The sequence below is a fragment of the Ochlerotatus camptorhynchus genome, unplaced genomic scaffold (assembly GCF_037179485.1).
Source record: "Ochlerotatus camptorhynchus isolate MF236.1 unplaced genomic scaffold, CSIRO-AGI_Acam_v1.1 ptg000657l, whole genome shotgun sequence".
Lineage (NCBI taxonomy): Eukaryota > Metazoa > Arthropoda > Insecta > Diptera > Culicidae > Ochlerotatus > Ochlerotatus camptorhynchus.
In genome coordinates, this window is record NW_027041136.1 from 309,116 (window position 1) to 327,206 (window position 18,091).

At 40.1% G+C, this 18,091-nt stretch overlaps 1 protein-coding gene across 4 annotated transcripts in view; it reads left to right on the forward strand.

The window, feature by feature from the left end:
• The first annotated feature begins 16,606 nt into the window (after positions 1-16,606).
• LOC135714514 (uncharacterized) overlaps positions 16,607-18,091 on the forward strand; it is a 110,337-nt gene continuing 108,852 nt past the window's right edge. For 2 of the 4 annotated variants that reach the window (XM_065237887.1, XM_065237890.1), the window contains exon 1: positions 16,607-17,452. The gene's annotated coding sequence lies outside the window, so the exon portion shown is untranslated. The remainder of the gene's footprint in view (positions 17,453-18,091) is intronic. The other 2 variants (XM_065237888.1, XM_065237889.1) reach the window with 2 other exon arrangements.

An 18,091-nucleotide genomic window follows, 5' to 3' on the forward strand; every position in this document is an offset into this window, starting at 1 on the left:
CATACATACATACATACATACATACATACATACATACATACATACATACATACATACATACATACATACATACATACATACATACATACATACATACATACATACATACATACATACATACATACATACATACATACATACATACATACATACATACATACATACATACATACATACATACATACATACATACATACATACATACATACATACATACATACATACATACATACATACATACATACATACATACATACATACATACATACATACATACATACATACATACATACATACATACATACATACATACATACATACATACATACATACATACATACATACATACATACATACATACATACATACATACATACATACATACATACATACATACATACATACATACATACATACATACATACATACATACATACATACATACATACATACATACATACATACATACATGATGGCAAACATGGATTGGAGAGTGTGCGAAGGATATACCCATAGCGACCATCAGGCGATACGATATGGCATCGGTCAACGGAATACTGTGGCAGTACGGAGGACGAGAACTTGTGACCGAAAGTGGAAGACGAAAGCTTTCGACAAGGATTTGTTCGTTGAGGCACTTCGTGTGGACGGGAGTCCCGTAGATCTAAATGCGGACGAGCTGACAGAAACGTTAGTGAGAGCATGTGACACGACCATGCCGAGGAAACTGGAGCCAAATAACAGACGGCGTCCAGTCTACTGGTGGAACGAGGCACTTAGTACTCTCCGCGCTAGTTGTCTCAGAGCCAGAAGACGTGTTCAGAGAGCAAGAACGGAAGCAGACAGAGAGGAACGAAGAGAAGTGTTTCGAGCGGCCAGGGCCGCTTTTAAACGAGTGATTAAGCAGAGCAAGTCGAACTGTTTTAAGGAGCTGTGTCAAGACGCTGATGCCAACCCCTGGGGCGACGCATACCGAGTCGTGATGGCGAAGATCAGAGGTCCAACGATGCCCGCTGAAATGTGCCCAGAGAAGCTGAAAGTCATCGTGGAAGGACTTTTCCCGAAGCACGACCCAACAACCTGGCCACCTACACCGTACGGAGAAAGAGAGGGAGATAACGTCGAAATCACCAACGAGGAGCTCGTAGTAGTGGCGAAAGGATTGAAGGTGAAGAAAGCTCCCGGTCCGGATGGAATCCCCAACGTAGCGTTGAAAGCGGCGATCCAGTCATCCCCGGACATGTTCAGGATGGTGCTGCAGAAATGCCTGAACGAGGGTCACTTCCCTGACAGGTGGAAGATACAGAAGCTAGTGTTGCTGCCGAAACCAGGAAAACCGCCGGGGGATCCAACATCATACAGGCCTATATGCCTGCTGGATACACTCGGAAAACTCTTGGAGAGGATCATCCTAAACAGGCTGACGAAATACACGGAGAGTGAGCACGGATTGTCGGAGAGGCAGTTCGGATTCCGGAAAGGGAGATCGACGGTGGATGCAATTCGGACAGTGGTCGAGAGAGCTGAAAAGGCGTCCAAACAGAAGCGGAGAGGAGATCGATATTGCGCCGTCATAACGATCGACGTCAAGAATGCGTTCAACAGCGCCAGCTGGGAGGCCATCACCGAAGCACTGCATAGAATGAGGGTCCCTGACTACCTGTGCAGGATCCTGAGGAGTTATTTCCAGAACCGGGTTCTGGTCTACGAGACAGACATGGGACAGAGATCGATTAGGATCACAGCGGGAGTTCCACAAGGCTCCATCCTTGGTCCAACGCTCTGGAACGGGATGTACAACGGCGTGCTAACGCTGAAACTGCCCAAAGGAGTTGAGATCGTTGGCTTTGCGGACGACATCGTCTTGACGGTAACAGGCGAGACGCTGGAAGAGGTGGAAGTGTTGTCAACCGAGGCAATCGACATGATTGGTAACTGGATGAAAGGAGCGAAGCTGCAAATAGCCCACCACAAAACGGAAGTGTTATTGGTCAGTAACTGTAAAGCGGTACAGCGGGCAGAAATCACCGTCGGGGAGCACACCATAGCCTCGAAGCGTGTGTTAAAATACCTGGGAGTGATGATCGATGACCGGCTAAACTTCAACAGCCACGTCGAATATGCCTGTGAGAAGGCTTCGAAGGCCATCAACGCGATAGCTAGAATCATGCCGAACAACGCTGGTCCCAGCAGTAGCAAGAGGCGTCTTCTGGCCAGCGTGTCATCATCGATACTGAGATATGGAGGTCCAGCCTGGGTTCCAGCGCTGGAAACGAAGCAGAACCAAAGGAAACTGAGCAGTACGTTCCGGCTCATGGCCATGCGAGTCGTGAGTGCGTACAGAACCATCTCGTCGGAAGCAGTATGCGTTATCGCCGGTATGATCCCTATCGGCATCACCCTGGCGGAGGACAGCGAGTGCTACAGGCAGAGGGAAGCCGGAAGAGTACGGAAAGTTGTGAGAGTGGAGTCATTGGCTAAGTGGCAACAGGAGTGGAACACGACGGAGAACGGTAGATGGACACATAGACTAATACCGATTCTTTCGACCTGGGTGAACAGAAAACACGGAGAAGTCAATTTCCACCTAACGCAGTTCCTGTCTGGCCACGGCTGCTTCAGGAAATACCTGCATCGGTTCGGACACACAGCGTCACCCCTCTGTCCGGAGTGTGGCAACGTCGATGAAACGCCGGAGCATGTGGTCTTTGACTGTCCAAGGTTCGAGGCAGTGCGAACGGAGATGCCCGTCCTTAACGTGGAGAATGTCGTTGATGAAATGTGTCGAGAGGAGGACTCTTGGAATGCCGTCAGCAGGGCAGTCACACAGATTATGTCAGAGCTGCAGCGTAAATGGAGAGAAGAGCAGCGATCTAGCAACGCCAGCTAGCGCTGAGAGTACGACAAGTGCATGAGCACAGCCACCCCCCGAAGTAGTCGCTTCACAGTGGTCCCAGGGGGATCCAGGCAGAGGAGAGAGTAAGGAATGGGTTTTAGTGGAGCTGCACTAGGCAACTAGTGGATACATACATACATACATACATACATACATACATACATACATACATACATACATACATACATACATACATACATACATACATACATACATACATACATACATACATACATACATACATACATACATACATACATACATACATACATACATACATACATACATACATACATACATACATACATACATACATACATACATACATACATACATACATACATACATACATACATACATACATACATACATACATACATACATACATACATACATACATACATACATACATACATACATACATACATACATACATACATACATACATACATACATACATACATACATACATACATACATACATACATACATACATACATACATACATACATACATACATACATACATACATACATACATACATACATACATACATACATACATACATACATACATACATACATACATACATACATACATACATACATACATACATACATACATACATACATACATGATGGCAAACATGGATTGGAGAGTGTGCGAAGGATATACCCATAGCGACCATCAGGCGATACGATATGGCATCGGTCAACGGAATACTGTGGCAGTACGGAGGACGAGAACTTGTGACCGAAAGTGGAAGACGAAAGCTTTCGACAAGGATTTGTTCGTTGAGGCACTTCGTGTGGACGGGAGTCCCGTAGATCTAAATGCGGACGAGCTGACAGAAACGTTAGTGAGAGCATGTGACACGACCATGCCGAGGAAACTGGAGCCAAATAACAGACGGCGTCCAGTCTACTGGTGGAACGAGGCACTTAGTACTCTCCGCGCTAGTTGTCTCAGAGCCAGAAGACGTGTTCAGAGAGCAAGAACGGAAGCAGACAGAGAGGAACGAAGAGAAGTGTTTCGAGCGGCCAGGGCCGCTTTTAAACGAGTGATTAAGCAGAGCAAGTCGAACTGTTTTAAGGAGCTGTGTCAAGACGCTGATGCCAACCCCTGGGGCGACGCATACCGAGTCGTGATGGCGAAGATCAGAGGTCCAACGATGCCCGCTGAAATGTGCCCAGAGAAGCTGAAAGTCATCGTGGAAGGACTTTTCCCGAAGCACGACCCAACAACCTGGCCACCTACACCGTACGGAGAAAGAGAGGGAGATAACGTCGAAATCACCAACGAGGAGCTCGTAGTAGTGGCGAAAGGATTGAAGGTGAAGAAAGCTCCCGGTCCGGATGGAATCCCCAACGTAGCGTTGAAAGCGGCGATCCAGTCATCCCCGGACATGTTCAGGATGGTGCTGCAGAAATGCCTGAACGAGGGTCACTTCCCTGACAGGTGGAAGATACAGAAGCTAGTGACAGGTGGAAGATACAGAAGCTAGTGTTGCTGCCGAAACCAGGAAAACCGCCGGGGGATCCAACATCATACAGGCCTATATGCCTGCTGGATACACTCGGAAAACTCTTGGAGAGGATCATCCTAAACAGGCTGACGAAATACACGGAGAGTGAGCACGGATTGTCGGAGAGGCAGTTCGGATTCCGGAAAGGGAGATCGACGGTGGATGCAATTCGGACAGTGGTCGAGAGAGCTGAAAAGGCGTCCAAACAGAAGCGGAGAGGAGATCGATATTGCGCCGTCATAACGATCGACGTCAAGAATGCGTTCAACAGCGCCAGCTGGGAGGCCATCACCGAAGCACTGCATAGAATGAGGGTCCCTGACTACCTGTGCAGGATCCTGAGGAGTTATTTCCAGAACCGGGTTCTGGTCTACGAGACAGACATGGGACAGAGATCGATTAGGATCACAGCGGGAGTTCCACAAGGCTCCATCCTTGGTCCAACGCTCTGGAACGGGATGTACAACGGCGTGCTAACGCTGAAACTGCCCAAAGGAGTTGAGATCGTTGGCTTTGCGGACGACATCGTCTTGACGGTAACAGGCGAGACGCTGGAAGAGGTGGAAGTGTTGTCAACCGAGGCAATCGACATGATTGGTAACTGGATGAAAGGAGCGAAGCTGCAAATAGCCCACCACAAAACGGAAGTGTTATTGGTCAGTAACTGTAAAGCGGTACAGCGGGCAGAAATCACCGTCGGGGAGCACACCATAGCCTCGAAGCGTGTGTTAAAATACCTGGGAGTGATGATCGATGACCGGCTAAACTTCAACAGCCACGTCGAATATGCCTGTGAGAAGGCTTCGAAGGCCATCAACGCGATAGCTAGAATCATGCCGAACAACGCTGGTCCCAGCAGTAGCAAGAGGCGTCTTCTGGCCAGCGTGTCATCATCGATACTGAGATATGGAGGTCCAGCCTGGGTTCCAGCGCTGGAAACGAAGCAGAACCAAAGGAAACTGAGCAGTACGTTCCGGCTCATGGCCATGCGAGTCGTGAGTGCGTACAGAACCATCTCGTCGGAAGCAGTATGCGTTATCGCCGGTATGATCCCTATCGGCATCACCCTGGCGGAGGACAGCGAGTGCTACAGGCAGAGGGAAGCCGGAAGAGTACGGAAAGTTGTGAGAGTGGAGTCATTGGCTAAGTGGCAACAGGAGTGGAACACGACGGAGAACGGTAGATGGACACATAGACTAATACCGATTCTTTCGACCTGGGTGAACAGAAAACACGGAGAAGTCAATTTCCACCTAACGCAGTTCCTGTCTGGCCACGGCTGCTTCAGGAAATACCTGCATCGGTTCGGACACACAGCGTCACCCCTCTGTCCGGAGTGTGGCAACGTCGATGAAACGCCGGAGCATGTGGTCTTTGACTGTCCAAGGTTCGAGGCAGTGCGAACGGAGATGCCCGTCCTTAACGTGGAGAATGTCGTTGATGAAATGTGTCGAGAGGAGGACTCTTGGAATGCCGTCAGCAGGGCAGTCACACAGATTATGTCAGAGCTGCAGCGTAAATGGAGAGAAGAGCAGCGATCTAGCAACGCCAGCTAGCGCTGAGAGTACGACAAGTGCATGAGCACAGCCACCCCCCGAAGTAGTCGCTTCACAGTGGTCCCAGGGGGATCCAGGCAGAGGAGAGAGTAAGGAATGGGTTTTAGTGGAGCTGCACTAGGCAACTAGTGGATACATACATACATACATACATACATACATACATACATACATACATACATACATACATACATACATACATACATACATACATACATACATACATACATACATACATACATACATACATACATACATACATACATACATACATACATACATACATACATACATACATACATACATACATACATACATACATACATACATACATACATACATACATACATACATACATACATACATACATACATACATACATACATACATACATACATACATACATACATACATACATACATACATACATACATACATACATACATACATACATACATACATACATACATACATACATACATACATACATACATACATACATACATACATACATACATACATACATACATACATACATACATACATACATACATACATACATACATACATACATACATACATACATACATACATACATACATACATACATACATACATACATACATACATACATACATACATACATACATACATACATACATACATACATACATACATACATACATACATACATACATACATACATACATACATACATACATACATACATACATACATACATACATACATACATACATACATACATACATACATACATACATACATACATACATACATACATACATACATACATACATACATACATACATACATACATACATACATACATACATACATACATACATACATACATACATACATACATACATACATACATACATACATACATACATACATACATACATACATACATACATACATACATACATACATACATACATACATACATACATACATACATACATACATACATACATACATACATACATACATACATACATACATACATACATACATACATACATACATACATACATACATACATACATACATACATACATACATACATACATACATACATACATACATACATACATACATACATACATACATACATACATACATACATACATACATACATACATACATACATACATACATACATACATACATACATACATACATACATACATACATACATACATACATACATACATACATACATACATACATACATACATACATACATACATACATACATACATACATACATACATACATACATACATACATACATACATACATACATACATACATACATACATACATACATACATACATACATACATACATACATACATACATACATACATACATACATACATACATACATACATACATACATACATACATACATACATACATACATACATACATACATACATACATACATACATACATACATACATACATACATACATACATACATACATACATACATACATATTGCGCCGTCATAACGATCGACGTCAAGAATGCGTTCAACAGCGCCAGCTGGGAGGCCATCGCCGAAGCACTGCATAGAATGAGGGTCCCTGACTACCTGTGCAGGATCCTGAGGAGTTATTTCCAGAACCGGGTTCTGGTCTACGAGACAGACATAGGACAGAGATCGATTAGGATCACAGCGGGAGTTCCACAAGGCTCCATCCTTGGTCCAACGCTCTGGAACGGGATGTACAACGGCGTGCTAACGCTGAAACTGCCCAAAGGAGTTGAGATCGTTGGCTTTGCGGACGACGTCGTCTTGTCGTCTTGACGGTAACAGGCGAGACGCTGGAAGAGGTGGAAGTGTTGTCAACCGAGGCAATCGACATGATTGGTAACTGGATGAAAGGAGCGAAGCTGCAAATAGCCCACCACAAAACGGAAGTGTTATTGGTCAGTAACTGTAAAGCGGTACAGCGGGCGGAAATCACCGTCGGGGAGCACACCATAGCCTCGAAGCGTGTGTTAAAATACCTGAGAGTTATGATCGATGACCGGCTAAACTTCAACAGCCACGTCGAATATGCCTGTGAGAAGGCTTCGAAGGCCATCAACGCGATAGCTAGAATCATGCCGAACAACGCTGGTCCCAGCAGTAGCAAGAGGCGTCTTCTGGCCAGCGTGTCATCATCGATACTGAGATATGGAGGTCCAGCCTGGGTTCCAGCGCTGGAAACGAAGCAGAACCAAAGGAAACTGAGCAGTACGTTCCGGCTCATGGCCATGCGAGTCGTGAGTGCGTACAGAACCATCTCGTCGGAAGCAGTATGCGTTATCGCCGGTATAATCCCTATCGGCATCACCCTGGCGGAGGACAGTGAGTGCTACAGGCAGAGAGAAGCCGGAAGAGTACGGAAAGTTGTGAGAGTGGAGTCATTGGCTAAGTGGCAACAGGAGTGGAACACGACGGAGAACGGTAGATGGACACATAGACTAATACCGATTCTTTCGACCTGGGTGAACAGAAAACACGGAGAAGTCAATTTCCACCTAACGCAGTTCCTGTCTGGCCACGGCTGCTTCAGGAAATACCTGCATCGGTTCGGACACGCAGCGTCACCCCTCTGTCCGGAGTGTGGCAACGTCGATGAAACGCCGGAGCATGTGGTCTTTGACTGTCCAAGGTTCGAGGCAGTGCGAACGGAGATGCCCGTCCTTAACGTGGAGAATGTCGTTGATCGAGAGGAGGACTCTTGGAATGCCGTCAGCAGGGCAGTCACACAGATTATGTCAGAGCTGCAGCGTAAATGGAGAGAAGAGCAGGGATCTAGCAACGCCAGCTAGCGCTGAGAGTACGACAAGTGCATGAGCACAGCCACCCCCCGAAGTAGTCGCTTCACAGTGGTCCCGGGGGGATCCAGGCAGAGGAGAGAGTAAGGAATGGGTTTTAGTGGAGCTGCACTAGGCAACTAGTGGATACCACACCGTGCCACCTTCACTACAGGCCAGGCTTCTTGAAGCTTTCCTAAACCTTACTATAAAAAAAAAAAAAAAAAAAAAAAAAAAAAACATACATACATACATACATACATACATACATACATACATACATACATACATACATACATACATACATACATACATACATACATACATACATACATACATACATACATGCGCTGAGAGTACGACAAGTGCATGAGCACAGCCACCCCCCGAAGTAGTCGCTTCACAGTGGTCCCGGGGGGATCCAGGCAGAGGAGAGAGTAAGGAATGGGTTTTAGTGGAGCTGCACTAGGCAACTAGTGGATACCACACCGTGCCACCTTCACTACAGGCCAGGCTTCTTGAAGCTTTCCTAAACCTTACTATAAAAAAAAAAAAAAAAAAAACAAACATACATACATACATACATACATACATACATACATACATACATACATACATACATACATACATACATACATACATACATACATACATACATACATACATACATACATACATACATACATACATACATACATACATACATACATACATACATACATACATACATACATACATACATACATACATACATACATACATACATACATACATACATACATACATACATACATACATACATACATACATACATACATACATACATACATACATACATACATACATACATACATACATACATACATACATACATACATACATACATACATACATACATACATACATACATACATACATACATACATACATACATACATACATACATACATACATACATACATACATACATACATACATACATACATACATACATACATACATACATACATACATACATACATACATACATACATACATACATACATACATACATACATACATACATACATACATACATACATACATACATACATACATACATACATACATACATACATACATACATACATACATACATACATACATACATACATACATACATACATACATACATACATACATACATACATACATACATACATACATACATACATACATACATACATACATACATACATACATACATACATACATACATACATACATACATACATACATACATACATACATACATACATACATACATACATACATACATACATACATACATACATACATACATACATACATACATACATACATACATACATACATACATACATACATACATACATACATACATACATACATACATACATACATACATACATACATACATACATACATACATACATACATACATACATACATACATACATACATACATACATACATACATACATACATACATACATACATACATACATACATACATACATACATACATACATACATACATACATACATACATACATACATACATACATACATACATACATACATACATACATACATACATACATACATACATACATACATACATACATACATACATACATACATACATACATACATACATACATACATACATACATACATACATACATACATACATACATACATACATACATACATACATACATACATACATACATACATACATACATACATACATACATACGTACATACATACATACATACATACGTACATACATACATACATACATACATACACATGTCGTTATAATGGGATTCGAACCATGACCTTCCGATCACCAGCCGCTTGCCTTGCCATCTGAGCTATCATAGAATACATCATATGGGCAGCTAAATAAGCAATAAAAGCTTGAATCTGATTACTTATCAGCACTCCCTGCCGTTACTCTAGCTAATTCAAGGAGATGTGAGAATGATTAATTCAGGCATAACATTTGATAACGGCACAAAAGCATTTGTAAACAAACATTCTAAGGCCCTTTACACGTGAACCAAAGTACGCCCACGCAACAACATCATCGGAAAGGGGCAACTATCACCTTTCCGAAAGTGGTATTGGTTTGCGTGAGCGTACTTTGGTTCGCGTGTAAAGGACCTTAGAAAGTTTGTTTACAAATGCTTTTGTGCCGTTATCAAATGTTATGCCTGAATTATTCATTCATAGTTGTTTACATGAGACCAATGTTAACTCTTCATCTCTCTAATTTCGATGGAAAGGATGCTGGGCTATTCTTTTCGATAGATCGATGAATTAGTTGTCGTGAGTGATGCGATCTAGGATTACGATTATAATTAATGCGGCGTAGAAAATAAATAAAAAAAAGGGTTGAGGTTGGGATTGAACTCGCGACCTTCTACTTGGAAAGCGGAAACGCTAACCACTATACTACCAATTTCGTTTTGTTGTTAACCTCAAACAGTGTTGTGGAATAATGAATGAATACGCCGTTTGTAAAGCATTTACAAAGCACGCAATTAAAACATGGACGCATACAGGGTTGCTTCCACTCACTTGCTATGAAGAAATATTTTTCGGAATTATGTAATCATGAACTGTACACGGACAGAAAATTGTTTGCATTGAACAAAAAAAAACTTTATTTGTATTTACACAAACAATTCCGGTTGAAATTATATTGCATTTTATTGTTTCGATAATATTTATTCAAATAAATTCAAAATAAGATTCTTTTTGTTTTCATAAGCCACTCTTCAACTGCAACTATTGTAAAAATAACAATATTCTATTATCAAGCCAACAATAGTTAATTTTAATTTAACATTTATTTGTTGTGTCAATTCCCCGGGCCATAAATGAAAAAATAACTACGTTTCATTCAGCTCTAGAGGTAAGTAAGTATGCTGCTGTTGCAAAATATCAACAGTTTTTCTTTTTTTCCTTGATTTTTTCCGTCGATCTTATTTTCAGTACTGAGTACCAATGCTCCCAACGCCAGGAAGGCCGCTCCCACACCTGGACCCTACCTGTCGACCCATCAACTCATGAACCGGAGAGATTTTATGCCTCAGAAAGCTTTTTTTTTAATTTCATTGTAATTCTGTTGGTAACAAATAGAAAACAAAACATAAAAATAATCGCAAATTATTAAAAATTTAATCAATAAACATATTTTTATTTCTACTGCGTATATTTTTAGGCTTAATAAAATAAATATGATTGAATCAACAAGAAATCTCTTTTAAAAACAAACATATTTTTTGTTGACCCAGCTGCCAAATTTGACAGCTTACGTCAAAACCATAAAAGCTCTTGTGCATTCGAAAAGATTTTCTTTTTGATTTAACAATCCATGGGTTTTTAAAACAAAGATACTGGATTGTTGAAATAATAATGATTTCATTTTGCAGCCAAAACAAAATGAAATTCTTATTAAATTTACGTCAAATATTATTACGTTTAAATTATTTTTTTCTGCGTGTATAATGCTAATTAGTACTTGTAAGTTACAAGAAGAGATCATGAAGTATATGTTTGATACATAAAATCTGTCAATATTGCTTTCAGTGCGTCACAATCAGCGATTTTACCCCGCGCTCACTCTGAGTGAACGCTCACGAATCATAAGATCACTGATTGTGACGCTTTCAAAGCGAAATTGACAGGTTTTATGAGTCAAACACATACTTTACACCCTCTTATTGTTACTTGCAAGTACAACACAGCATTATAACATATAAAGGTTGCATAATTCCGAAAAATATATATATTCCGACTGTATTCACCTTTATTCAGCAATATTGTTAAGCAATGCAATGGAATCTAATAATGTAGGTAGAAAAACAATTATTAGACTTATAATAAAGCATGTTATTAAATCAATTGAAAACAATCGAATTAAAGCGTCAATGTTGTATATGCAAATTACACTTATTCAGTATGTTATTAGATCAAACTTCTGGTGTTGAATCAGGAAGACAGTCATCGTTTGTATAGCATTTAATAAGTATATTAATCAAATCAGATCAAACAGCGGAATAAAGGTGCATCTATCAATTTCAATAAGGTTTTTTCAGCACAAACTTGACAACCTGTTTTATTCAGCATTGTACACTGTTATAAAGCATTTATTCAATATATATGCTTATTTGTGACTCTGAATTGTTTCTAGGGTACATTTTCCTATTATCTCAATTATACGTGGTGTAAATAGAATTTACATTCTGTCATTCTGTCATTTATATATCAAAGAATATTCCATTCAAAGCCACTAAAATTTTCATTGAAACTTACGTGATTTCCACAAACACAAATTCTATGTGCGTTGCACGTAAACCTTAAGTGGTTTTCAAGTGTGAAAAAAATGAGTTACCCACGTGCATTTAGAATGTTTACATGTCAATGATAATGTTTGTTATTTTGATGGTTTAACTGCAAATTGCAAGTAGAATGGATTGAGATTTTTCATTTGCAATAATTTAACGTATGTTGTTTTATAGTTCAGCTGAACAAGGGACGGCAAGGTTTTGAATTGAAGTTATAATGCCTTGATGCATGTAGCATGATTACCATATTCCCTTATAGGTTGTTCGTGTTTTCGATCCGATTTTATTATAATTCCTATATTTTCAAATGTGAATAGTAATAAAGCAAATAAAATAGTTTTTTTTATAATACATATGTACATACATTATTTAAAACGAACATAATACAAAAGTATCGGAAACCGCCATGAATTTCATCACAAGAATCACGTAACTTTTACGTGTTAATCCAGTGACGATGAAGTGTATTGAAATGAGTTCTTCCATATGTGAATCACGTAGCCCCTGACGTAACCCCCCAACAAACAATTTGAGTTGATCAACAGCTGAAAAAGCAATTTTTTTTACTGAAGAAGCTCGTTTTTGCCTGAATATGCGCTTTTACTCAACATTCAATGTTTGTTAGGTTACGTGAAAAGTGCGATAAAAAATCTACATATGTTTTCACGTAGCATTGAAGTGAAGATTGTTTTGAGTGTAATGCTTCTCAACTAATAGTACGTTCAGACTACAGAGTTATAACATGTTATAGCGCTTTCTTGATGGTGGTTTCTGTGTTGCAATTATTTGACAACCGTTATAACATGTTATAACTCTCCAGTCTGTACAGCGTTTAACACTATACACTCAAAATAATTGAAACGTTGATGTTATGTGAAAAATCACGTAGGGTATCTCTTTTTCCATTGCTGTCAATTTTACGTGGCCCAAGTAATCTCTACATGATACCACCTATTGTAATATGTGAACAGAAATTCCTTTCGAAGCCGCCAGACTTCTTATTGAAATTCACGTGATTTACACATACGCAGATTCTATGTGCATTTCACGTAAACCCTAAGTGATTTTCAAGTTTAAAAAACGAGTGATTCACTCATAGTGCTATACAATATAACGTTTATTCATTGTGCATGTTTACATACCATTGGAAATCCAGATTTTGCATTGGTTTTTATTTCTGTGACTTACAATTTCGTATTGTAAGTATAATGAATTCCAATTTTACTTGGAGGTTAATTTAGTTTCTTCTTTTTTTTAGTATGACGACAAGGACCAGCATGTATGGACTTTAATTCAAGCGGAAATTATAAGCTAATGTATTCTTATTTGTTTTCTTGTTCCCGATCCACCGAGTGCGTGCGGGCAGTTTTAATTCGTTTTGTTTGTATTTAGGCTTAGTGATAATTAAATGTTAGAATAAGTGCAAAAAATGTAGTGTTATTTGTATGCTTCGTGTATTAAAATAAATGTAGTGTTTTCTATTCGCGACCCATACATCACCCTTCGAGTGTTGAGGAGCCAGACGCTGCCGAAGCCGGTAGAAGTATAGGTACTATAGATTCCATAGATAAGCGGATGTAAAGTAGAATGTAGCCAAACGAACTATCAGTTAGTGTAGCCAAACGAGCATGACGTCATCATGGTGTGTTTTGTATTATAAGCTCGATTATAAGCACAAAACGCTTTCCACACTCCATATTCCGAATTATTTCGTGGAAAACGGAATATTACGCAAACTACTCCTTGGCTCATTTTTGCAAAGATTTGCTTTGCACTTCATTTTGAATTTTTGCACACAAAACAAAACAAAACTGCATAACGAAGATATGATGGCATGAACATCATGAATGCCAGTAAAAGCATTTATTTTTCATGGTTGCCAAACACACTTTTTGTGCCTCCGCTTATCTATGGAATCTATAGTATCTATAGGAAGAAGCTAACAGAAGAGGTGACAATAGGATCACAGACAAACAGACGTAACTCTTAGAAAAACTTGTTCTTGAAAACATAGTATCTCAAAACATATAACCTCAGTAACGACATCTCTCTGGCTTCTCGCGGAAAACAAGCTTGCTCGCTAACTCGTAAACAATATTGCATAGAATTTCTATAGAATATATAGAGACGTCAAAATGATCCGATGCCAGCGCTGCGGCGAGTAGTTCGCGGAACAGATAATATTCAAATCAACCGTTAAATGCATGAACGAAGATACACAATGAAGAGTTACGTCTGTTTGTCTGTGATAGGATGCTGCACGCTGACGTCACGAATGAACGCGATGAACACGCATTCATCAGTTTGAGATCCAGTGGTGGTTTGTTTACCTTTGCTTGTTAGTCGATTCAAGTGAACTTGAGGTTTAAAAAAATAATTAAAAGATATGATATGCGACTATGTTCGTTTGAAAAATATTCCTCTCCAACAAATCTAAAAAAAAACATTTAATAATTTTTTTTTCTGAGTCCATGTAAACAAACCACTGCAAATGTCAAAATAAGTGAGGTTAACCCGACGGTGCAGCTCCCTATACGGGGGCAAAAATGAACCACTTTTCTGTCAAACGTGAACCAGCTCGTGATTGGCTGATTTGATGTGCGTAAGATAAAGATAGACATAGATAAAGATCAGTGGCACCGGTGGTGTTGTGGTAAGCGTGATTGCCTCTCATCCCAGCAGGCCTGGGCCAGTCGGTGCCGCCGGGATGTTCTGAGGCATAACATCTCTGATCACGCCTTCCTTCGGAAGGGAAGTAAAGCCGTTGGTCCCCGGTTCATGAGTTGATGGGTCGATAGGTAGGGTCCAGGTGTGGGAGCTGCCTTCCTGGCGTCGGTAGCATTGGTGCTCAGCACGGAAAACAAGATCGACGGAAAACAAATCAAGGAAAAAAAAGTAGATAAAGATAGAGATAGAGATAGAAATTAAAGAGTAGAAAGAAAATTGTCACCTCTTCCTCTTAGGGAAGAAGGTATTCGGTTCCCCAACAATTGATTATAACGAAAAATTATGTTTAGTTTATTTGGTCTTTTTACATTTTGTCGTTACTGTCGACGAAATGAAAATTCATTCCTGCTTTCATCATGGATACGTTGAATGTGTGCGTATTGTTTACATTTCTTTATGTTACTCGTCAACCATACCACCCACCCGCCGTTGGCTGCTCCAAAAAGTTTGTTATGTTTGTTTATTAGTAAACATTAATGGGTGAGTTTATTCTCTTTCCTCTGCTCGTATTCTCTCGGAGAAAAACAAACATCACTCAAATATGCATGTGTTGGTGAGGTACTTTAGAAACTGTGCTCAGCTCTCCTCACGTCAGGATGGGGGAATAATCTACTCGTGCTAAGCTCGTTTGTTGTTTCTGCTATTTACATCAGTCGTCCATTCATGAGCAAGTGTTCGTTCTGAACGGATCAGTATCAGGAGTGATTATTTCGCTTTTGAATTCAGTTTTAATAAAAAATAGTTACAATATTGCCCCTTATTCACTACTTTGAATCAACTATAAATAAATTCGACAGTTTACAACGGATGAGTTTTATCAAATTGGCACCGGGCTACAAAGGAACTTGCCCTGTAGTGAAAAGAGGATGTACTTCTCATTCCAGACGTCTGCCATCAGTGAATTTGCCTTCAAGGTGCGTTCGTGGTGTCCAATAATATCGTAAAACGTCTTGCATGTGTGAGTGCATGGTGGTTCTTGTGGATTGTGGTGCAGTAATCGTCGCGCCTTGTGAGCTGGTGTGAAAAAGCTGTCTTCATTGCCGCCTCGCTATGTTCCGTTGCCTGGCAGTATGTGAGACAGATGTCTGTTAGATGAGTGAAAAAAAAATCAATCAAATAAATCTTCATTAATTATGGTGTTACGTTTCCCTTCTCTCTCTTGCTGAGCTAGTTTTATTATATAGCAGCATTGGAGCAGTTAGGAACCAACCAGTGCGACGATAAAAAGCCTCACGTCACGTTCGCATATACATTCTTTTCGAGAAAAGTTGCGGAACAAGGCATTTCTAATGACGCAGAAAAATATTATACAATAATTGTGCAAAATAAAGCTTTTAATAAGTGTAACTAGTGTCTACAACTATAGTGAAGAAGACAAAGCGGACGGAGCGTGGCAGTGAATTATAATTGCAAGAAATATTCTTGCATCATAAACCAATGGTTTGCATTGGTGTGGCATGTGTTAATATGTTTTCAAGAATTACTGTGCATCTATACTATAGAGCAACGAAAGATATAAAGTGACAGACCGTGAGTACCTCTTCCAAGCAAACAATGCTTTACGTAGAAATCAGCAACTTAGCTATGTTGCACATAATATTTATTTGAAATCAGGTTGTATATTTTCTCTCGCTAACACAAAATCAAACATGGTGGACAGCTATCGATTTTCCATTAAATTCCTCTTTCGCTAGGAAAAAACGAAAAGAACATAAAATATTGTTCTTTAATGATATGCAATTTAAAACTTCCACCCCTTAGGTACTTACGTACAATTCCGCTCATCGGTTCTCTCTTTTCCTCTTTTCAAAGCTGCCTCTATCACTACGCATTTGCACAGTCGAATCAAGTCTACGAATTTTAGTCATAATAAGATCTTCATAAAAATCCGATTTTTGTTATTCAGAAAATGATGATATTGTGTATCTTAAGAAAATTTCCGTCTGGCGGCTACCCTAGCTGTCAAAGTATTTCCGCTAATATGAAAATGAGCAATTGCTCTTAAGAGTATTGAAAATACATAGTGTGCATTGACAAACTTGAAGAATTTTTGCTGGCGATTCTTTCAAGCCTTGTTGATTTGACAGCTGTGGTGGAACTTCTGAGATAGCAATATGTTTATATTTTTATCCAGAACAGTATGCGATGGTAAGCAATAGTTACGGTATT